At 48.9% G+C, this 21,689-nt stretch overlaps 1 protein-coding gene across 1 annotated transcript in view; it reads right to left on the reverse strand.

Moving 5' to 3' along the window:
• The window catches only part of LOC144247626 (uncharacterized), a 552,118-nt gene that overhangs the window by 71,448 nt on the left and 458,981 nt on the right, over window positions 1–21,689 (reverse strand). The gene's annotated exons all lie outside the window — the stretch shown is intronic.

Raw genomic sequence — 21,689 nt, forward strand, 5'->3', positions numbered from 1 at the left:
CTCCCCGCAGCTCCCTGGGCTGGGTTTGCAGCTCCTCCTCCTGCAGCATCTCCGGGGCTTTTCCTCCTCCTCCATCCAGCCACGCCCTGGCAATGATAAATCCTGGTTTGAGGGAAAAACAAGAGGGGAGCACCTTGGACTGGAGGTTCCTCCTTGCCCAAGTTCATCTCAGGAAGTCATTGGGAATCTTGTGTCTGTAAGAACATCCAAAACACCAAGATTCAGCCCAAAAATCCCACAAACTTCAAGACACAGATGAAGCTCAGAAACACCAAGATTCACCCTGTGAAAATCATGGATCCATCTCCATAGTCACCTGCTGCATGTGGGGGGAGCAATGCTACTGGGGCTGGGGGGACACTGCAAGTAGAAGGAGTGGTGGAACCTTCTGCTGCTTCCTCTTTCTGCTCCTCCTCCTCTTGTGCCTCTACTCTTCCTCACACTCCTCTTTCTCCTGCTATTCCTCCTTCTCCTGCACAATCCCACCTTCTCCTGCCATGTCCATCGTTTGACCATTCTGTTCCTCAAGCCTGCTTCTCCTTCCCCTCTCCTCCTGCCCCCAGGCCCAGCACCCACTGCCGGCTCCCTCTTCCCCCCACACCCACAGCATCCCAGCGCAGGGGCAGGGATGGAGCTGGGGCAGGTCGGGCTGGGGCAGCGCTGGGCTCTCGGCCGCTCCCGCCCGCACTCGGTCCCCACTGCAGCCGCTCCCGCCAGGACAGCGCGGGGGGGCCCGGCCTTGGCGCTGCCCCACTCCCACCTCCCCAAATTCCCCTCGCGGGGCCATGGGGCCGAGGGGGGGCGCAGGTGGGTCCAGGTGGGGAACGCGGGGAGCTGCGAGTCTGCCTGGCAACTGGTGAGTCATCAGCGCCGCGGGCTCTGATTGGCTGAGCTCTGCCCGAGCCCTGGGGCTGCAGCACAGAGGGGACACCCTGCTCCAGGGGGGATGTCCCACAAACGGGGGACCCCATGGAAGGAACCACAGGAAAGTGTCTTTACAAACAGATGCTCTGAAGCTGCTCGGAGATAGTACCAGGGACCTGTTCATAAGGAAGAGACAGGAGAAGCCATCGGTTTCAGGAAATAAGTGATGACACAGACTGCTGCTCAGACAAGGTCCTACTCTATTCATGAACTTCCAGAAACATAAAAAAGCCTTAACAGAGCCATGAATATCGTTTGCCATATAGAAGTGGGGTGTATATGAAGGGGGAATATAGAAGGTGGATTGGGAAGTCTGTACCTCTCAAGTGCTTCAGCCAATGAGGAAAGCAGAGGGAGATGTGGCCAGGAGAATTAGGATGTAAAGGAGGCTGTGTGCTCCAACAATTGGAGATAACCCATCGGGAATGTCCAAAGGCCTTTCCCATTTTTTGGAATGAAATTACTTCTACAGGACTCCTCTGTCTGCTTTCTGGACAGAATTCTCTGCTGATGTCAATTTTCCCGCACACCCTGGGGCTCATCCCAAATTCCTTCCACCCTCCGGGGCGGCGGGCAGCAAGTGCAGCTGAAGGTGCCTCACCCACTTTGGGTGATCAGCTCCCTTGGCTGGCGGCGGCACCGGAGATTGATTGGGGACCCGGGAGTGACCAGGAGACAGACGAGTGACACATCAGGGGGTCTGTGAAGAGTCAGCAGGGAGAGAGCACTGAAAATCTCATCAGTGAGTGCCCTGGGATCCTCGGGGAGTGAACATGGCAGGGCACCCATGGAGGGGAGAAAAGGGAAAGCCAGGAAGGGGGCCTGGCCAAAGGGATGATGATCCCAAAATGTCTCTGAAGGGTCCCTTGGGAGAATACTGAGGAAGTGGAGAAGGGATTTGGACAACAGGGGATGGATGGTGTTGGTGTGCTGGGAAGGGATCAGGTGAAGGGGAGTGTGCAAAAATATGGTTCAGGCAAGAAGCAACAGGAGGAATCTATGTGGTAAGAAAAAGGATGATGGCAAAGAGGAGGAAGAGAAAAATACTCTGGATTGGGATGTTTTTGCACAGAGTCTTAACCTCACAATTTGCCAGCTAATATTTTGAAGTCCCAGTTGCCCAGACAGGAAAAGCAGGAGGTCAGGATGGCAGGGGTTTCTCTGCGCTGGCAGCGGCAGCACCGGGCGCAGAGGTGCGGCACCGGGAGCACGGGCTGGGGCCTGTGGGGAGCTGCGGGGCCGGGCCGGGGCTGTGGGGCAGCCGGGGCTCAGCGCCGGGCGCTGCCTGACCCCACCAGCCCCGGGCAGGGCTGGCAGTGGCCCCCGGCCCCCAGGAGGCTGCGGGACGCCCCGGCCGCTGCCCGGCCCCGGGGAGCTGCCGGCCCTGCCCGCCGGGGGGGCCGCCTTTGGACACTGCGGCAGGACAGGCACCGGCTCTGCCACACGGGCTGGGCAGGGACCCTGAGCACAACGGGGAAAACAAAGGAACAGCTGGGAAATGCAGAGTGCACATGGAAGGATCAGGATTTGCTGTGCAGGATTTGCTTTGGGTCCCTGCAGAAAGGAAAGGTTTTGCAGAAAGCTCAGCAGCTCTCACAGGATGAGCACCCACAGGCAGTGACCGGGGCTGCAGGAGTGGCACAAGAAGGCCCTGCAGCACTTGGGCACAAAGGCACAGCAGCTGAAGGCAAGAAGGGATGAGCAAAAGGCCAAGCTGAAGGCAAAGGCCATGGCAGAGTTCCCACAGCCCCTGAGGGATCAACCCCAGGGCCCAAGGGGGCCCCAGCACCCAGGGCATGACGGGGTCGGCCACAAGCACCTGGCAGAGGCATTGCCCTCCTGGCCAGGGCAGAGCCCACCCAAACAGCCCCTGGGAAGGAGTCAGGGCTCCAGCTGCAGCCCACAAGGACACTGCAAGCACAGACAGCAGCACCCTCAGCAGGAGCAAGTCCACCCCTGCATGGACATGGATTGGCAGGGCTCTCTGAGCTCCCATCCCACCGGGGACCCACCACACTGGAGCCCTGGAGAACATTCAGGCTGGGTCTGCATCCAGAGGAGGCCTCTCCTGATGGACACAGGGGCCTCTCCATCCACCCTGAATCTTACACCTAAGGGGGGAAAATTCTAAAGGAGTGTTTTCATTATTAAGGGAATAAATGGGAAAGCTGAGCTGGTATCATTTGTTCAATCACTATTAGGAGCTGTGGAGGATAGGTTTGAAATAAACTATTTTCTTTTTCTTCCTACTCTGATTGTAATTAACTAGGAAGGAATCTGATGGTGGCATTGTAATATTGTAAAAGGTGATACAGAGGCTATTGCTGCTGTACCTTTGTGTCATATGTCTGGCAAGGCCTGTGCTGAAGGGAACCCAGAGGTGTGGGCAGCCCCATGGAAAGAGGGAAAATTTGATATGGAGCCTCTCCAAATTACTTGGAAGCAACCAGGACAAGTGGTGTCTAAAAGCAACACCCTGTTCCAGGGGAGGGAAGGAAGGGCTCACAGCCTGGTATGGAGTCCCTGCTAAAGGCAGGGCTCTTGGAGCCAGGGATGTCTCCCTACAGCACTCCTATCCTGCCAGTCAGGGAATCGGATGGCTCCAATGAGGAGGACAAGAACAAGTGGTAGACAAACAAAGCCTCTGTGAAATGGCTGAATGTTCAGGCTAAGAAAAATCTTTTGACTACTTGGTAAAAAAAAAGGCAAATGGTGGAGAAAAAGGTTAAAAATTTGGGATATATTTTGACGGAAGGTTTGTGCTTGAATGACCCAGAGTGGGTGTGGGCAATCTTAGAAGTAACACTACCCAGGAACAAAAAGGAGCTGTGACAATGCTGAGGATTAGAAAGGAATTACACAACCTGGATTGAGGATTCTCTGTTCCAGCCAGAACACTGTAGGACTTTTTAACCCCAGACAGCCTCCATGCTGTGGTATGGACAGGAGAAAGAGAGCAGAACTTGAGAAAATGAACAACCAAAAATATTGATGCCTCAGCTGTGGCTCTTCCAGACTCAGAAAAGTGTTGGGAAGGATGGATAAATATAATTATTCATAATACAGCCATGCTGAAAACAATCCTCCCTACTGGCTGGACAATACCGTTACCTACAGATAAGTCCAAAAGTCAAATAGAACTGTTCCATCTCACCCCCCAAAATGTATGGTTCACCTGTAACCCTCCCCTAAAACATCAAGTGCCTGTAACACCATTGGCCCAAGTCTTGCTCCAGCCCACCTTGAAGCCCCTGATAAGGGGTCTCCGAGGGGCCAGACGCTCTCTTGTATCTTCCCCCCTCTGAGGACCTCCACCCTGTCCTAGAGCATCCTCTTGTCTCTCCCCTCCCCCATCCCCTCAAGCTTGCCAGGTGCTGCATCTGGCAGCTCCAAGCAAGACCTTTCTCCATCCCTAATAAACCTTATATCCCAAGAGCAACTTCAGAGATCTCTCGTCTCCATTCCCCTAAACCGTCCTGGAGCACAGTGCTCCCTACAGAAAAGAAATTGGAATTGTAGGTGAATGTTAAACAGGGCCATGCCAAAGGAATCCTTGGGCCAAAATGTTTCACCCAATGGCCGGAGTGGCCTCATTGTCTGCAGAATTATGCAGCCACAGATTCAACAGAACCGAGGCCCAAAATTGATGACAACAGGATCTCCAACTGTTCCAGTCTGCCATCAAGTTCAAGCTTTGATCACCAAAAGAGCCTCGCAATGGATGAGCAATGCTCGGTTACTACGGTGTGAAACTTGTTCAGTGGCACAGGAGGATTCAGAAGTGAGGACATGTGAGAACCCCGGCCTTGCTCTGGGGTCTCATATGGTGGTGAAATTCCTCCTCCAACCCGTGCTTCCAAAGACAAACTCCACAGGCTTTAGCTGTTCGGTCTCAAGGCAGTTTATTGCTAGTTATCTAACAGATTATGTTCTTGGACTGTGGCTATTTGATCAGCGGCCTGGGCAGAGGCACACACACGCCCTGACATCCTCTCTCTCTGCTGTCTTCTTCGTCTCTCTCCCCGCCCAGGGCTGCTGCTATCTTTTATAAGATATATTATGTATAACATGTTTACAATTATTCCCCAATACCTACTACCTATGTTGCCAAGTGTTTTTCTACTCTAAACCAATCTGTGAGTGCCAACATCACCAAGAACATGGAGGTAAGGAAAAAGAAGGAGGAAGAACAGGATCAGCCCACTTTCCTCCATCTTAAAACTTCTGACCCCCATGTACAAAGTGAAAACCCCCCTGTACATGTGTTAAAACCCCCCTGTACAATACTAAAAAAATTTCCCCTCTACTTTGTAACTACTTTTACTACACTATCTAACCTTTTGTGACTGCTTGTTCCACCTCCAAAGTTGGTAATTCATTCCATGGCTCAAACTCAAAATCACAGCTGTTTTTCAGCTGTCTGCCAGGGTCTACAATGCTTCTGACCAAGGCCTGGAACCTCTAAAAATGTCTGAGAGACATTATGAGTTCCCACAAGGACAGGGGAAGGGTTTAACCCAGCCTCCTGTTTGAACAGCCCACAGAGGGTCTGGGAAGAAACCCAGCACTGCATTCAAGTGACACAGCTCCAGACCCAGCCTGGGGGAGATTCAGGAGACACTGCCTGGCCTCAGGCAGAAAATGTCTTTGTGGATGGCTCTTCAAGGGCAGCAGAAGGGAAAAGAGTTCCAAGACAAGCTGTTATTGAGGAAAGGGAATCAGACAAAGCACAGGTTACCCCCCATGGTCAGCTCAACCAGCACAGCTGTGTGTGCTTGTAAGAGCCTGGCACTGAAATGCCCTGAGCAGGAAGGCTTCAATATCTTCTGGTGACACCATCTCACCTAACAGGGGGGCAAAAGCAATTCTGATTGCTCAGCAACCACTGGATCACTTAATAAGGCATCTCTAAAAGAAGTAATTTCTATAAAAGGGATTGCGGAAACAACAGATTCAAAGAGCAGAACTCATTTTACAGGAAAGATCCTCCAGGGGCTTATGGCAGCTTTAGGAATACAATGGGACCTCTTGACCCAGAGCTCAGGCTGGGTACAAAGAATGAATGGGGAAAGAAAGAAACACCTTTGGAAGCTGGGGATAGAAACCAAGATGCCATGGGTATGGCTTTTGCCATTGGCTTGGGCAAGAAGAAGAGCCAGAGCCAGGGCAGATATTCAATTATTTCCCCTTGGAATTGACCTTGTGAATTCCTTACCCTGGGAATTCTCCACCCAGTGCAGGGTGCAGATAAGGGATGCACATTTAAAGCAGTCTGTGGCCAGAATCCTGTCTCTGGTGCAATCTCTCCCCCAGCAAGCTGGGCTGGCACAGAGCCTGCCTTGGCACTTTGCTGTTGCCAACATCCAAGCAGGACATGGGCTCTGCCGAAGGAGTGCAAAGCAGCACCACTGGTGGCCAAGTGGCGTGGCCCATGCCAAGGGGCCCCGAGGCCAGAAACAGCCGCCAGCACAGCTGAACACGGGGGGACCCCTCAGCCTGGGCTCCAGGTCTCTGCAGCCCCGGAGATTTGCACTTCCCGCCTGCAGCAGGAGGATGGGAGGCCCCCCTGAGCCTGCACTGAAGGCAGCGCAGCAGCAGCCAGGGCTCCACAGCGGGGCAAGGCCCTGGGCCTGCCCACACCTCCTCTGCTGAAATCCTCGGCCTGGCCACCCTCCCTGGGCAGCTCCAGCCACCGGGGCCAGCCCTTGCTGCCACTGCTGCAGCTTCAGTGCTCGCTGGGCCTGCACTGCCACAGCTGCTGGGGACACACCGGGACAATTCCACTTACACTCACACTGCATTAGCTGGGTTGGTGGAAAATGTAGCAAGTTTCATTAAAAAAAAAAAATTATTTCTCTACTCAGGCTTGGTTTGCCTTTGCCTTGCAGAAAGAAATTTTAAAGGTTTTGTTAAGGGCTGTTACACCACTCAATGGAGATGAGTTTAACATCTCAACACACTGGGAATACCCCAAAAGATACCCACAAAACATCAGTGCCCAGCAGCAAACAGCAACCAACACCTACCCCAGACACTGCCCCCGGCAGAGTTAGAGGCACCTGGTCTGCAAAAGTCTGGGAAGGAAATCCAGGAGTTTGAATCTAATTTACATCAGAGGCAAAGAAATCTGGGTCCAATAGAAAACCAAATACTAAAAACTACACAACTTGGAAGCAATGAACATTAAACCAATGGATTTAGATTGGTTCAGACTGTATATAGTTTAGGAAAAATCTAGTAAAACTCACATGTCATGGAATGATTTTCTCTGCACAGCTAGGCTGTGTGTGGATGAAATTATTTCTGTTGCACATCTTTGCCAGAACCAAGGAATGCCTTGACTCTCTAACACTAAAGATATTGTTGGAAATTTTTTTTCCCTGCAGTTTCAGAGACAAGATTACACCATGAGAATAACTTTCCATAACAATTGTCCTGGCTTGTAAAATAAGCATGTATTCTATATGCCATCTGTTGGAGGTTGGGCAGTTTTCTTATCTCTTCCAAGAACAATGTCTCCCTCTGGGGAGATATCTTCTGACAATGGACCATTGAATGACTCACTGCATGACCGATAAAGTTACATCATCCCATTGTGAGATGCTCCACCCAGGGGGAGGAGCCAAGCACCCCTACCTGCATAAAATCTGCACTTTTTGGGACACTGAGCAGCTATTAGCTGGATTCCCAGAAAAGCAGCTCTCTTCTCTGCTGGTGTCCCAGAGGAAGACCAAGCCCAACTACTACCAGACCTTCAAAGAAAACTCCACCCTTCTAGAGATCACCAATCCAGCAGCATTTCATCTGCCACTCCAGGAAAAACAGCCACCATTTAACTAGACTACTGCCAACACCCTAACTCCTCAGGGTGTTAGGTTTCTGACTCTCACTAGTTTTGTTTGTACTAATTACATTTTTATTGTTATTATTTTTATTTAATTTTTCTCCTAATAAGGTACTGTTATTCCCATTCCCATATCTTTACCTAAGAGCTTTTTTTGAAATTGTGGTAATTCGGAGAGAGGGAGTTTACCTTTTCCATTTCACAAGAGGCTTTTGCCTTCCTTCACAGACTCCTGCCTTTTCAAACCAAGACAGAGCCCTTGGACAATCTTCCACCCCTGTACCTGAATTCTCCTCCCCAGGCTCAGGCCCCTGTGCCTGCACCAGCGGGGCACCCGCCTCAGCCTGCACAGGCACAGGCACCGCCGTGTAACACACAGCCCTCGGCTCCGGTGCTGCCGGACCCATCAGGTCCCTCCCAGCCCCACCTGCACCACAACAGGCAGACGATCCGGGGCACACACCTCCCCCTGGGAAAACTGCTTATCCTCCAGCTAGCAGAACACGGTGCAAGACACGGAGGGAAAACCATGACGATAGTGAGGAGGAAGGGGACAGACCCAGTCTTTACCCTCTAAGGGAAGTACCAACCGCTCCCGGAGTCATTGGGTACGTAAATGTGCCGATCAATATGGGAGATGTAAGAGCTTTCAGCAAGGAAATGCGGAAATTAATGGATAATCCTCTAGGGGTGGCAGAGAGGCTGGATGAATTTTTGGGGAACACCATCTATTCATATGATGACATCTGCGCCATTCTAAGGTCGTTATTCAACGCTGAGGAATGGGACATGATACGGCAGGCTGCAATAAATGATTGAGAACACAGGAATCCCCAGGGAGGGAGTGGCACGAGAGAAAGCCTGAACAGAGGCCATCATAGAACACCCAGGCAGAGAAGGATCAGTCTAAAATGATAGGGCTAAGGAACATGGTAATACAGGGAATTTGGGGGATGGTACCAAAGGGACAGAACATTAGTAAAGCATTGGGGGAATGCCAGGGGAGGGATGAAATACCCACCAAATGGCTGGAGAGGCTGAGAAAGAGCCTCCAAACGTATTCGGGCACCGACCCTAATTCACCTGTCGGGGGTATTCTGTTTAAAACACAATCTGTTGCTAAATCATGGGAGGACATACGGAAAAAGCTAGAAAAAATAGAAACTTGTCAAGAGAAAAGCCTCCAAGAATTGTTAAGGGAGACACAGAAGGTTTACATGAGAAGGAATGATGAAAAATAAAAAGCACAGGCAAGGATACTGGTGGCGCAATAAGGGAAGTGCAAAAACAGGAGCAGATACAAAATCCCGGAAAGCTGGCACAAACACAACAGCCCCAGGGAAAACCTAACCCCTCTCAGAAGAAAGGCATAAACAAACAGGTAAGCAGCCCTGAGTGCTTTTACTGTAAACAGAAAGGGCACTTTAAAAGAGACTGTAAGAAGAGAATGAAGGATGAACAGATCTTCCAGAAGGATTAGAGGTGTCAGGGGCTTTATAATTTGGGGTCCAGAACACCTGGAGAGCCCTTGATAAAATTAAAAATTAGACCCCCAAAAACAAGAATTGGTGTTTTTGGTCAATTCAGGTGCAGAAAGAACTACAGTTCAGCAACTGCCACCTGGATTTACTAAAAGCAAGGATTCAATGGTGGTCATTGGGGCTAAAGGGGAACCCTTTAAGGTACTGGTTTTAACAAATGTGGAAATAGAAAATAAGTTTTGTCTGGGGAACATAGTACTGGTAGAAGAAGCAGATTATAATTTGCTGGGGGGGGATCTAATGGTAGCTCTGGGGATAAGACTGATAGCACAGGACTCCCAGCTCACAGTAAGTTTATACAAAATAACCGCTGAGGACAAAAATGAGATAAATCCCAAAGTGTGATTTGGGAAGAGGCGGGGAGGTTAAACATGGAGCCAATTCACACTGAGATCCAGAGACCGGAGGATCCAATCAGGATTAAACAGTACTGCATTCCCATGAAAGGCAGGAATGGACTGAAGGCTGTAATAGAAGATCTAATAAAGAAAGGCACATTGGAACTGTGCATGTCAAGACATTACACTCCTACCTTGGCAGTACAGAAGGCGGATGGTAATTACAGGCTGGTGCAAGATTTGAGGGTGGTAAATCTATTCTCTGTACTCACCAAACCTATTTGGACAAGCCCTTGAAAAACTCTTAAGTGAGTTTGTGCCCGTTAAAGGGACCAAATTACTACAATACGTAGATGACCTATTGGCAGCTGGACTCAGGGAGGAGGATGTGTGGGACCATAGCACTATTAAACTTCTTAAGGGAAAAAGGGTTGAAGGTCTCAAATTGAAATTACAGTTCACAGAGCCTGAGGTCTAGTACCTAGGGCATTGGTTAACAAAAGGTAAGAAGTTGGATCCGGACAGGATAACAGGTATCATTACTTTACCCCCTCCACGAAGAAAAAAGGAGATCAGGCAGCTGCTGGGGCTTCCAGGATACTGCAGGCAATGGATCAAGGGATATAGTGAGAAGGAAAAGTTTCTTCATGAAAAGCTTATCACGGACAAGCTAAAGTAGACACAGCAGGATGAGGAGGGTTTCAAGAAATTAAAAGAAACCCTCGCGGCAGCTCCAGAGTTGAACCTCCCTGATGTAAAGAAACCTTTTCAGCTCTTCCTGGACATCAGTAATCACACTGCCCATGGGGTTTTAACGCAGGATTGGGCAGGGGCCAAGAAGCTGGTGGGGTATGTATCAAAGTTTTTAGATCCTGTAAGCAGAGATCTTACCAAGCAATTGTAGCAGTGACAGTATTGGTGGAGGAGGCTAAGAAGGTGACTGTTACAGAATTGCTGAGAGAGAGGGCATGATTTATGTCTGGAGTGAGAATTGAGCTACCCCTCAGTCTAGGCCACAGATTTGGGGCTTGTGAGGCCTTCCAGCCTCTGACACAGTTAGAAATTAAGAGCTTGTGGCGCAGATAGAAATTGTATTAAGGTGTGATGCGAAGCACTGGGCTGTCTGGGTGTAAAGTAGTATAGGTTTATAGTGTAAGGTTTAGGCCACTTTAAGACAAAGGTAAACAATGTTAGCTTGCCAATGAGAGTGCTTTGTAAACTATAAACTATATAGAAGTGTATACAACCTGCCATCTTCTCTCGAATAAATGGAGAACGTTGCATTAATCATATTGGTTGGATGTGTGTTCTGTCCTGTCCAGCTTCCCGTTATCTGAGGTCCCTGGTCGCAGGTGACCGTCGGGGCATTCTGCAGCAAAAGGCTGACAAGTGGCCAACTGACGCCAGGCTCCTACAATATGAGGCTGTATTAATCCACTCCCGGGATTTGGAATTGTGAACTACCTCGGTGCAAAATCACGCGCGATTCCTGGCTGGGGAAGCCGCAGGAGTGCCTTCCCATGACTGCGCAGAAGTGGTGGAGCTGCAGATCAAAATAAGGCCAGATTTAGAAGAAGGTGAAAAATGGTTTGTGGGTGGTTCTGCAAGGGTCATAGATGGGAAAAGGAAATCAGGATATTTCCTGATGGCAAAACCGGGGTGGTAGTGGAATCAGGACCCCTGAATCCCGGATGGTCAGCACAAGCTTGTGAGTTGTACGCAGTATTGAGGGCCCTGTGGAAATTAGAAGGGAAAAAAGGAACAATTTTTACAGATTCAAATTATGCATTTGGGGTGGTACACATATTTGGAAAGATTTGGGAAGAACAAGGGTTACTCAATACTCAGGGAAAGAGGCTAGTGCATGAAGAAATAATCAGGCAAATCTTAAAGGTTATAAGGGGGCCAGAGGCAATTGCCATAGTCCACGTGAAAGGGCACCAGACAGGAATGCAGTTCAGGACCCAAGGGAACAATTTAGCAGACAAAGAGGCCAAAAGCGTGCCTCTAATGAAGGTAAGTACCCCAGGAATCGAAGAAGGGGAGTTTCAGGAATATCCTCCCCACCCCTTCCTGAAGGAAATCGAGGGGTACAAGAAGATAGGAGGCCAGCTAGAAGGAGGTAAGTGGAAATTGCCAGATGGGAGGGAGCTGTTGTCTAAAGACTACAGCAGAAACATCCTGAGGAGATTACATCAACAAACACACTGGGGATTCCAGGCCCTGGCAGAGCAATTCCCTGGATTCTTCGGGTGCAAGAGGATTTATGAACTGGTAAAACAAGAGGTGCAGGGGTGTATGATTTGTCAAAAGATTAATCAGGCAAAAACACGGCAGCTGGCACTGGGAAGTCACCCAGTGGCATACAGACCTTTCAAAAGGATTCAGGTAGATTTTACTGATCTGCCTAAGGTGGGGAGATATAAATTTTTATTGGTAATAGTGGACAAACTAACCCACAGGGTAGAAGCCCTCCTGAGCTCTCAGGTGATGGCTCAGACAGTATCAAAATTTCTACTAGAAGAAATCATACCCTGATGTGGGTTAGTAAAATACATAGATGCGGACCAGGAGACACACTTCACCTCAAAAATTATTAGACAACAAGCCAACGCTCTGGGGATCCAGTGGGAATACCACACCCCATGGCATCCTCAGAGCTCTGAACAAGTTGAAAGGATAAATCAAACATTAAAGGTTCAATTAGCAAAATTGATTCTGGAAACAAAAATGTCCTGGTTAGAGCGCCTCCCCTTAGCCTTGCTGAATATCCAGACCATGCCTCACTCCGAGACTGGAGTGTCACCTTTCAAAATGCTGTATGGGATGCCATATGAACATGGTATGCCAGTGGGGCATCCGAGGATAGAAGATGCACAGACACAGCCGTATCTCATAGCCATAAGTAAGAATCTGCAGGAATTGCAGAAGCAGGGAATAATAACACAAGGTGCCCCTTTAGGTTTTTCCACACATAAAGTACAACCTGGGGACAAAGTGCTCATAAAAACGTGGAGAGAAGCCCCACTGACACCTCACTGGGAAAGCCCTTTTCTCGTCCTCTTAACCACAGATACAGCAATACAAACAGCAGAAAAGGGGTGGACACACGCATCCCGAGTGAAGAAGGTCGAGCACCAGGAAGAGATGCCAGAGTGAAAAGTCACCTCTCCTCCTGGGGATTTGAAGATAACCTTGTGGTGGCCAAGTAAATGACTGACAGGGATCTGATAACGTGCACTGAACCTCATTGTGAATGTTATCCATTTGTATATTTCAAATGTGAGTATTGTAACAAGGTTTGGGTCACACACTGTAGAAGGGAATATTGGCCAAAGGGTTTATGTGATAAGTGCCTAGAAGGGGAACTAGCCATATCTTAGAGCTGTGGGTCTCAGATTCAGTCAAAGAAAGAAACTGAGAGTTTCTAGCCAGGCAAAAAGCTGGGAAAGAGCTGGGAAAGAATGTAAATAATGCTTTATTTCTCTTGTTTTTCACATTGTTTATAGTTAAGTTCTATCACTGTGTGTCAAGCCCTTTTGCACCAATGCTCTGGATTGTTTTCACTTCAGAACAAATAGATTTGATCCTTGCGAAGCTCTGTATAAAAGAGCTGTGTATTTTGAATAAATGGGAGTTTTACTCTCAGCAGCCTTCTGAGTCAAGTCTATTCATTCCCATCCTGCCTCGACAGCAACAAGAGCTTGCCACAAGCCTAGGAATAATCGAAGCGGACTCTGAGATCTGCTTTCATTTGTTTCAAAACAGGCTAAGGGGAAAATTGAGATCAAAAGCTCAAATCATTACTGTTGAGTGCCGGAGGTTAAATAAAGTACCCTGCAGTGCAGATACAGTTAAATTATCAAGGTAGAGCATCTTTAAACGGAGGTATGCAGCTCAGTCCAGGTATGACACCACAGAAGACTATTCTTGCTGCTGAGAAAATGGTTTACCTCACCACTGGTGGCAACCCAGTGAGCACAGGCAAAGGCAGAGGAATAATAATCGTGGGGATCCTGATCAATCTGAGTCCAGCAATGTGCCTCAAGACCAGCACGCGTTGCACTAACTGGCCCAGCACAGAGGTGTGAGGCCCCGGTGAAGGTGCGGGCTCTGCATACAGACTGTCCGGAGAGCACACGGGGAATCGGAGGCTCCGACAGCCCCAGCCCCAAGGAACTGCGGCAAGGGTAAGATAAGCGGGCACTGTCCCATAAACGGCACCCAGCAGGGGATACGCAAGCTAAAAGAAAGAATAAGGTGTTACTCACAAAGGGCGACCCCCAAGGACGGGCAGTCAGAGCACAAGGAACATAAAAGAAATGTTGAACAGATATCTGTCCCAATCTGTGATAAATGTAACCGCACAGTATGGACTGGGGGAAGGATGGAGTCAGTGTTTGTAGCATACTTTCAGGCTAACCCACTGTGTTATGACAATAACCACTTGGGAATGTGTGTTATGGGTGGACAGACATACTGGGTCGGGAAGAACTTAAAATATGAGACCAAGATGTCCCTCAAAAATGAGCCAGTTATCTTGGACCTTTTAGAGGATTAGGATGACTGCCTTTGTTTGCAATATGACAGGATATTCTGCTTTTCAATAACAAAGAGGGAGTGGACCCGGAGAGCAAAATTAAACAGGTATCACAGGAACTAAAAAGACAAGAGGCAGAGATGAGAAAAAGAAGGATGGAGCAAGAAAGGCTGAGAACCCTAAGCGAGCAATATGATCAGCTCAAAAAACAATATACCAGTTGGAGTTTCCCTGCCTCCGATCAAAACCTATTTGTGGATCTGATGCAAGAAACTGCAACAGAATTGGGGCTGTCCAATTGCTGGATCTGCAGAGGGCTCAAGTCTGCAGAGAAGTGGCCTTGAAAAGGTGAGAGCTTAGCTCTAGATCAACTCCTGAAATGGGATAATGCTATAATTGGGACATTTTGCATTAGCAGGGAGGGAAAGGAGCACACTGAAATGGTGGGATACACTTCATGTCTGTCCACTCCAACAGTAAATTCCTTTAACAAAAGCAGAATCTGGCAGCCAGAAATCCCTACTGGAGTACTCCAGTACCTAGTAGGTACCTAGTAGGGTACTGGAGCTGGGAAAAAGGCACTAAATGTGAATGGAGAGAAAAAAATTGAACACTGCTGGAACAAAGGCTCTGGAGCTAACCTTTACCAATCCTTAGATGAATTAAGAGGATTCTGGAGTAAACCCAAAAACACAAAAGTCAGGTGGAAAGCCCTGAATGGTTTATATTGGATTTGTGGGAAGAAAGCATACAGCAAACTACCTCAGTGGTGGAGAGGATCATGCACTATTCAATTGATCAGACACGTTTTCTTTACCCTACCTCAATCAGAACACAGCTCACTAGGGGCCCCCTTATACGAAACTTTGAGCAGAAGAAGGGATTTGAAAAAGAAATTCCCTATCTTCGGTGGGGGTCAGACCTGGGGCGAGAAGTGGCCAGCAGAAAGAATAATAGAGGATTATGGTCCTGCAACATGGGCCCAGGATGAAAGCTGGGGGTATAGGACCCCAATTTATCTGTTAAACCGACTAATAAGACTTTGGGCAGTGGTAGACATGGTCTCTAACCACACCTCAAATGCCCTTGAGCTGTTGTCTAAACAAGACTCCCAAATGAGCCTTTGTGTATCAAAACAGAATAGCCCTGGACTATTTACTAGCAGAGGGAGTAGGGGTCTGTGGAAAGTTTAATGAATCATAATGCTCTATAGAGATTGATGACTATGGAGAAACCATCAGAGGCCTGTGACAGAAATTAAAAGGGTAGCACATGTCCCAGTACAAAAATGGAACTCCGTACTCCAAGCATCCTGGTGGGATCATCTGTTTGATGGAGCATGGTGGAAAAAGGTAATATTTTTTTATATTGTGTTCAATAGCTGGGATCATATTCCTACCCTGCCTGATACCATGCTTTATCAGGTCGATACACTCAGTAGTGCAGGGTATGCACGTGGCTGCCATGCCCACAGACCCAGAATGTGCTATGGGAAAAACAAATCAGGTATCAAAAATAATGAAATTGGGGGAGGAAAATCTACACGGTAGGGCAGCAGGTGCTTTGGCCAGATTCAAAGAGCAGATACAGGGAGAAGGGGATGTCTACAAATTGTACCAGGGAATTCCAAGACAAGAGTGGGATAATAAGCCTTCAGGGAACTAAGAGGATTATTTCCTTCTTATAAAGAACTAGGAAATGGGATAGTAGTATAGGGTAAAGTCACACATAATTATGTAGAAAGTTTAGAAATCAGGAATTACTATGTTTATGTAGAAGGGGAGGGATTGTTTTGTGTATATGGGATAATTCATGCAGATAAAAATTGCCATATATATTTTATGTATGTATTGGTAAGAAATACCCTTATAAAAAGATTTTTAAGCACACAAGTCAGTGTCCGGGATTGCATCACAGCGTTGAAACCACCTGGACAAGAGGAAGGAGATCTTCATTTACAAATGAATGAATGTGGCCAGCCCAGAGATGGGTGTTCCTCAAGGTGATCCACCAGGATGATGAATACCTGATAAATATCTAAGACTGAGATAGCTGGAGCCATCTGTGAGATACATCTCAATACTGGATTCCTGGATTCTGGGAACACATCGTGGATGTTTATCACTCCCCGGACATGGTTTTGTTCCCTGGATGTTTATCACTCCCCGGCCATGGTTTTGTTCAGCTCCTTGCAGAGAAAGAACTCCACAGGAATATGTGCAGACCTGAAAGGAAGAAAAGGGACTCTGCCTCGGGCAGGAAAAATCATATAACGACCTCTCAGCAGGACAGTCGGTGTGAAACAGAGGGGACCCTCTGCTGTAGCGATCAGACCTGTGTCTCGCCCAGCACCGGTACCCAGGCTCTGCACTGACCCTTTTTGACTGGATTGTGGCTCTTCTTTTTTTTTTTTTCTCTAAATTTATACTTTGATCATTTAATAAATTTTCATTAATTAATAAATTGGAGCATTCATTTATCACAAAGGTAATCCTTTAACTCATTAACAGTTAATAGTGTGTTTAAAAATATGCTTTAAAAAGAAAAAATAAAACCAGCATATTCTGGGGTGGCCACATATGAGTCATCCAATGGCTGATCTGGAAGAGAATTTTCCTTCCAGCAGCCTGGAGAGGAGCTTAAGAAATGCAAATTAACAGTGCTGGGGTAAAGCATGGACAATGTATTTGGGTTTCTTGCCTGGGGCTGGAATTGGGCTGATTCCCTCTGCCCCCTCACCCCAAACTCTGCCATCTCCCACAGATGGAATTTGCACAGCTGAAGGCAGAGCCCGTGGTGAGGATCTCTGACTCTGCAACAGAAATGGCTGAAGCTGCAAAGGGAAACAGCAAATGGAGAATGTTGGGAAAACTTCACCAAAATAAGGGAGGGATCATCCCTCTGCCCACTCCAACATCTGCTGTCACTGTCTGTGTTTTATAGGGTGGATTCGAGCATGGGGGTTTTGCTACCACAAGTTCAGAAAAATCAGTTAGAATACAAGTATTTGATGTTTACATTAGAGAAAATCAGTCAATTGATGGAGCCCCAGCTGAAGGGAGCACCCCAAAATGGGGAAAAGATGAAGGGCCACCAGAACAAATCCTACAACACCATGGACCAGCCCCTGAGAACCCAAACCAATTCCTATCAGGAGACAGATAAACCATTTATCATTTCAATGGCATCATTAAATTACAAGCTGTCCTCCAAATAAGAACCAACCAGACAACTCCAACTCCTGACCTTCCTGCTGACCAAGCCACTGAAATGAGGAATACAACATTTCACCAGGGGATGGGATCAGATTATCTGTTAGCAGAAAAAGGAGGAGTTTATGGAAAACTCAGTGACTCAAACTGCTGTTGGCAAAGAGATGACCAAGGAAAATTGGTGAAAAAGCTAACAAAGGAAATAAGAAAGCAGCTCATGTTCTGGCCCAAATGTGGAAAGGATGGGAATGGGACACGATTTTGTGGTGCACTGGCAGACCAGGGGTTAAAGGAATGCGGCTTCTCTTCTTCTGTGCTGCAGCAACTCTCATCTTTTTACCATGCTCCACACCTTGGCAGTGCAGCTCATCCAGCAGCTGAGCCAGGGCATGCAGGTGGCAGCCAGGCCTCCTGATCCACAAACGGCTACAAAAGGACAGGGAATGAGGGCACCGAGAATAATCCCAAAACCAAAGAGGACACGGGAAGGACAAAACAGAGTCAAGGAGTGAATCTGCCTGGAGATAGGGCCAGGCACTTGTAGATAAGGAAGCAACGTGAGAAACCATCAGTTCAATTAAATGTTACAAATTGACCCAGACAGCTGCTCAAAGTCCCGCTACATTCCCGAACTTCGAGGAGAAGCACAAAGACTTAACAGAGCCATGAATATCGGCTGTTCTACAAAAGGAGGGTGCACATTAACGAGGACAGGCTCCAGGCGCATCGGGAAGTCGGAACCTTCCAAGGAACTCAGCCGGTGGGCAAAGGCAGAGGGAGATGCGGCCGGGAAAATGAGGATAAAAAGGAGGCTGCGGACTACGAGCACGGCAGAGAGCGCACGGCAAATGCCCCACGGCCTCTGCCCCTGCTCGGCAATAAAGTCACTTTGACAGGACTCCTCGCTCTCCGCCGGGCACACGAACCTCCGGCGACGGGAATTTCCCCGCCCGCTCCCGGCCGCGGGGCAGCCCCTCTGTCCTACCCACAGCAGCCGGGCCGAGCCAGCGCTGCTCCGGCAGCGGCTCCTGCCCGGCCCCGGCGGGAAGGAGACCGCGGGCAGCCGCTCCCGCAGCGCCCTCAGCCCGGGGCCGGCACGGGCCGGACACGGCACCGGCGAGCCGCCGGAGCCCCCTGCCGCCCCCTCCGCCCGCAGCCAGCCCCGAGCCCCCGCAGAGCCCAGCGCGGCTCCCACCTGCGCCGGGGCCGCCTCCGAGCTCCGCCGCCGCCGCCTCACCGCGCTCCGGCCGCTGCCGCCGCTGCCGGGCCCGCACAGCCGCTCGGCCAATGGCGGCGCTGCGCGGCCACGGCCGCCCTCAGCCCGCCGCCGGGGCCGCGCCGCGCCCCGCTCCCACCAATCAGCGCGCCGCAACCGCGACTGACGGCACCGGCGGCCAATGGCAGCGAGCTCGGGGCGGGCTCTGCGCACGGCCCCGCCTCGCCCCGCGCTCTCGGCGCCCCCGGGCTGCGTGAGGGGAAAGCCGGAGATGAGGAACAGCCCCGGCACGGGCCCGGGCCGAGCCGGGATTGAGCTGCCCACACAAACAAACTTCTCCGCGCCTCCCGCCACGGCTTTCCCGGCCCTGCGCCTCCCGTGCCTCCGCCTCTGCGGGAAGCCCAGGAGCCTCACTTCTCCTGCCCCTCGTTGGCGCATCAGTGCTTCGCTTTGATTTCCCCCGAAAAGGGAAACCTGCCCGAAGCCCTGTGGGTGGGTGGGGCAGGGGAGAGATTTCTGGCAGAAAACTCCAAAGACTCGGAGCAGGAGAAGGAGAAGTCAGTGCAGAGCCTTAAATGCAGCTTTCCCCACGCCTCCCTGCTCCCAGCTGCACCTCCTCCCCCGGCAGGGCAGGAGACAGGGAATGGGGCCATGCTCAGCTCATCCCCCGGGGCTTCTCCCTCTGCTCAGGGACAGGAGTCGTTCCCTGCTGCACCCTGCGCTCTCTCCCGGCCGAGACTTCTCCAGGAACTTCTCGGAGCGGAGTCCATCCCCTGGGCACAGCCCCCTCCGAGTGCTGCAGCGTGGGTCACTGTGCCACGGGCTCAGTCCTGCCAGGACAGGCTGCTCCAGCGGGGCCCCTCTGCCCGCGGGCTCACAGCCTCCTCTCAGGCATCGCCGAGCTCCAGCCCGGCTCCTGCAGGGGCTGCGGGGGATCTCTGCATCCCCATGGACCTGCAGGGGATCTCTGCATCCCCAGGGACCTGCAGGGGATCTCTGCATCCCCATGGACCTGCAGGGAGATTTCCGCAGCCCCATTGTAATATATGTTATGGAATAATTCGTGCTTATATAAAATATGCATCAAGTCAGTTGTGCTTGTACAAAAAGATTCTTAAAGTTTTAAATGACCAGTGGCTGCAGCCGGGGCTGGAGAAACCACAGTTGGCAGAGAGAGAAAGACCTAATTTACAAATGATAAAGGTAGCTCGGTGCAGAGATGGGCGCTTTCCGGGGACAATCCAGAAGACTCCCAACGTTTAACCCCTGGTCTGCCGGGGAGCCAGAAAACCGTGTCTCATTCCCATCCTTTCCATGCTTAGACCCATACAGAAACTGCTTTCCTATTTCCTTTATTATCTTTTTCAACACTTTCCCCATGTCATCTCTTTGCCAGCAGCAGTTTGAGTCATTTAGTTTTCCTCAAACTGCTTTTTTCCTGCACACAGATAATCTGATCCCATCCCCATGTGAAATGTTGTGTTCCTCATTTCAGTGGCTTGGTCGGCAGGAAGGTCAGGAGCTGGAGCTGTCTGGTTGGTTCTTATTCCGAGGACAGCTTTTAATCTAATGATGCCATTGAAATGATAAATTGTTTCTCTGTCTCCTGATAGGAATTTGTGAAAAATGCCAATCACTTGGTTTTTAGAATTTTAAAAGTTTAATAATAATAAAATGGTGGAAAAAATAGGAATAGAATTAGACTGATAAAAATTTAGAATTAAGACAATTACAAGACAATAAAAAAGAAAGAATATCTGAGGTCCAGATGCTCTCTGGTACTTAAGCCAAGAGGAATGTACCTTGTGAATAAAGGAATCACCCCTAAAACAATACACTGTTGCATATTCATATATCCTTCATGGTTATGCATACATTCTATTTGAAACAAAAAACTCTGTCTGTTTTATGTCAACTGCTTTCTTTAATTCCCACGGGGTCTTCGAGTCTGAGCAAGGTGTGAAGAAATCAGCTTCTTCTAATAAGAAAACCATAAATTGCTCTTCTCTGGAGAATTTGCGTGTTCCTTGAAGCGAGTATCTCATTCCTTAAACCCCCCCCCCCCCAACACACACATACATAGTTTCTTTTTTAACTACTAAAGCTTCATTTTATCTACAAAGCTACATTTACCATACTGTTATATGTAGCAGATATAATTGGTGCCGATTCTAATATGATATATGTGATATTGAATATTTGTTAGATTTGTTAGAACACTCTAACACTCTACACGTTTGTATTAGGATTCCCCCTGACCCTCGCAGGTGAGACCGGGTGTATATTGGAAACTGATTTACAAGTCAGAAGGTGCGGCTCCCCAGGAGATGGGCCATGGCTGGGGAGATACAGGAACCCCCGGTGCTGATCCTTGCCTGAAGGACCCGAGATGGATATCATGGAAATCCTTGGGCAGACACAGGTGAATGCAGCGTTCCCTCCCGTAAATTTCATCAAGGGATTCAACAAACTCCAGACACTGAATTGTTCTCCCTCATCACCAAAAAAGAAAATCTCATTAACATATAGACTCTTGATGGAAGAAAAGACTGATTGCTGAAATCTTGGCCTCAGGCAGAATTTTCCCTATAAAACCTGCATGTGCCAGGATGGAGGTGTGTGGGCTTAGAGGAAAACCTCTGCTGAGGCTGACCTCTTTGTTGCACACCCAGGGCCGACCCCGGGCTCGGCTCTGTTCTTTCCTTGTGGCTGGCTAGGTAGAATTTGATTGCAAAATAAATATTTTATTTTTTCATTTAATTTGTCTAGACAAACTTTAATTTATAACAGTTATAATACATAAAACGAAGAATCCCCATTTCTTCCACCATCCCATGCTCAATACATTACCCCACTAGTTAGTTTTTAACATTGTTTTCCCATTTTTGGTCTGGTATCTGGGTTGTTTTTTTCTAGGATGACCTCCCCGTTGTCATCTATTTTCAACAATCTGATATATTAAACTTTCCACAAACACCCTTTCATTAGCCAATAAATGGTCTAAAGCCAACCTATTCTGGTACACTGCAGTTTTTGTTTGGCCTTTATGATTTGATATTAATTCCAGTGCCTGA

This window comes from Lonchura striata, chromosome 29, assembly GCF_046129695.1.
Source record: "Lonchura striata isolate bLonStr1 chromosome 29, bLonStr1.mat, whole genome shotgun sequence".
NCBI classification, from domain to species: domain Eukaryota; kingdom Metazoa; phylum Chordata; class Aves; order Passeriformes; family Estrildidae; genus Lonchura; species Lonchura striata.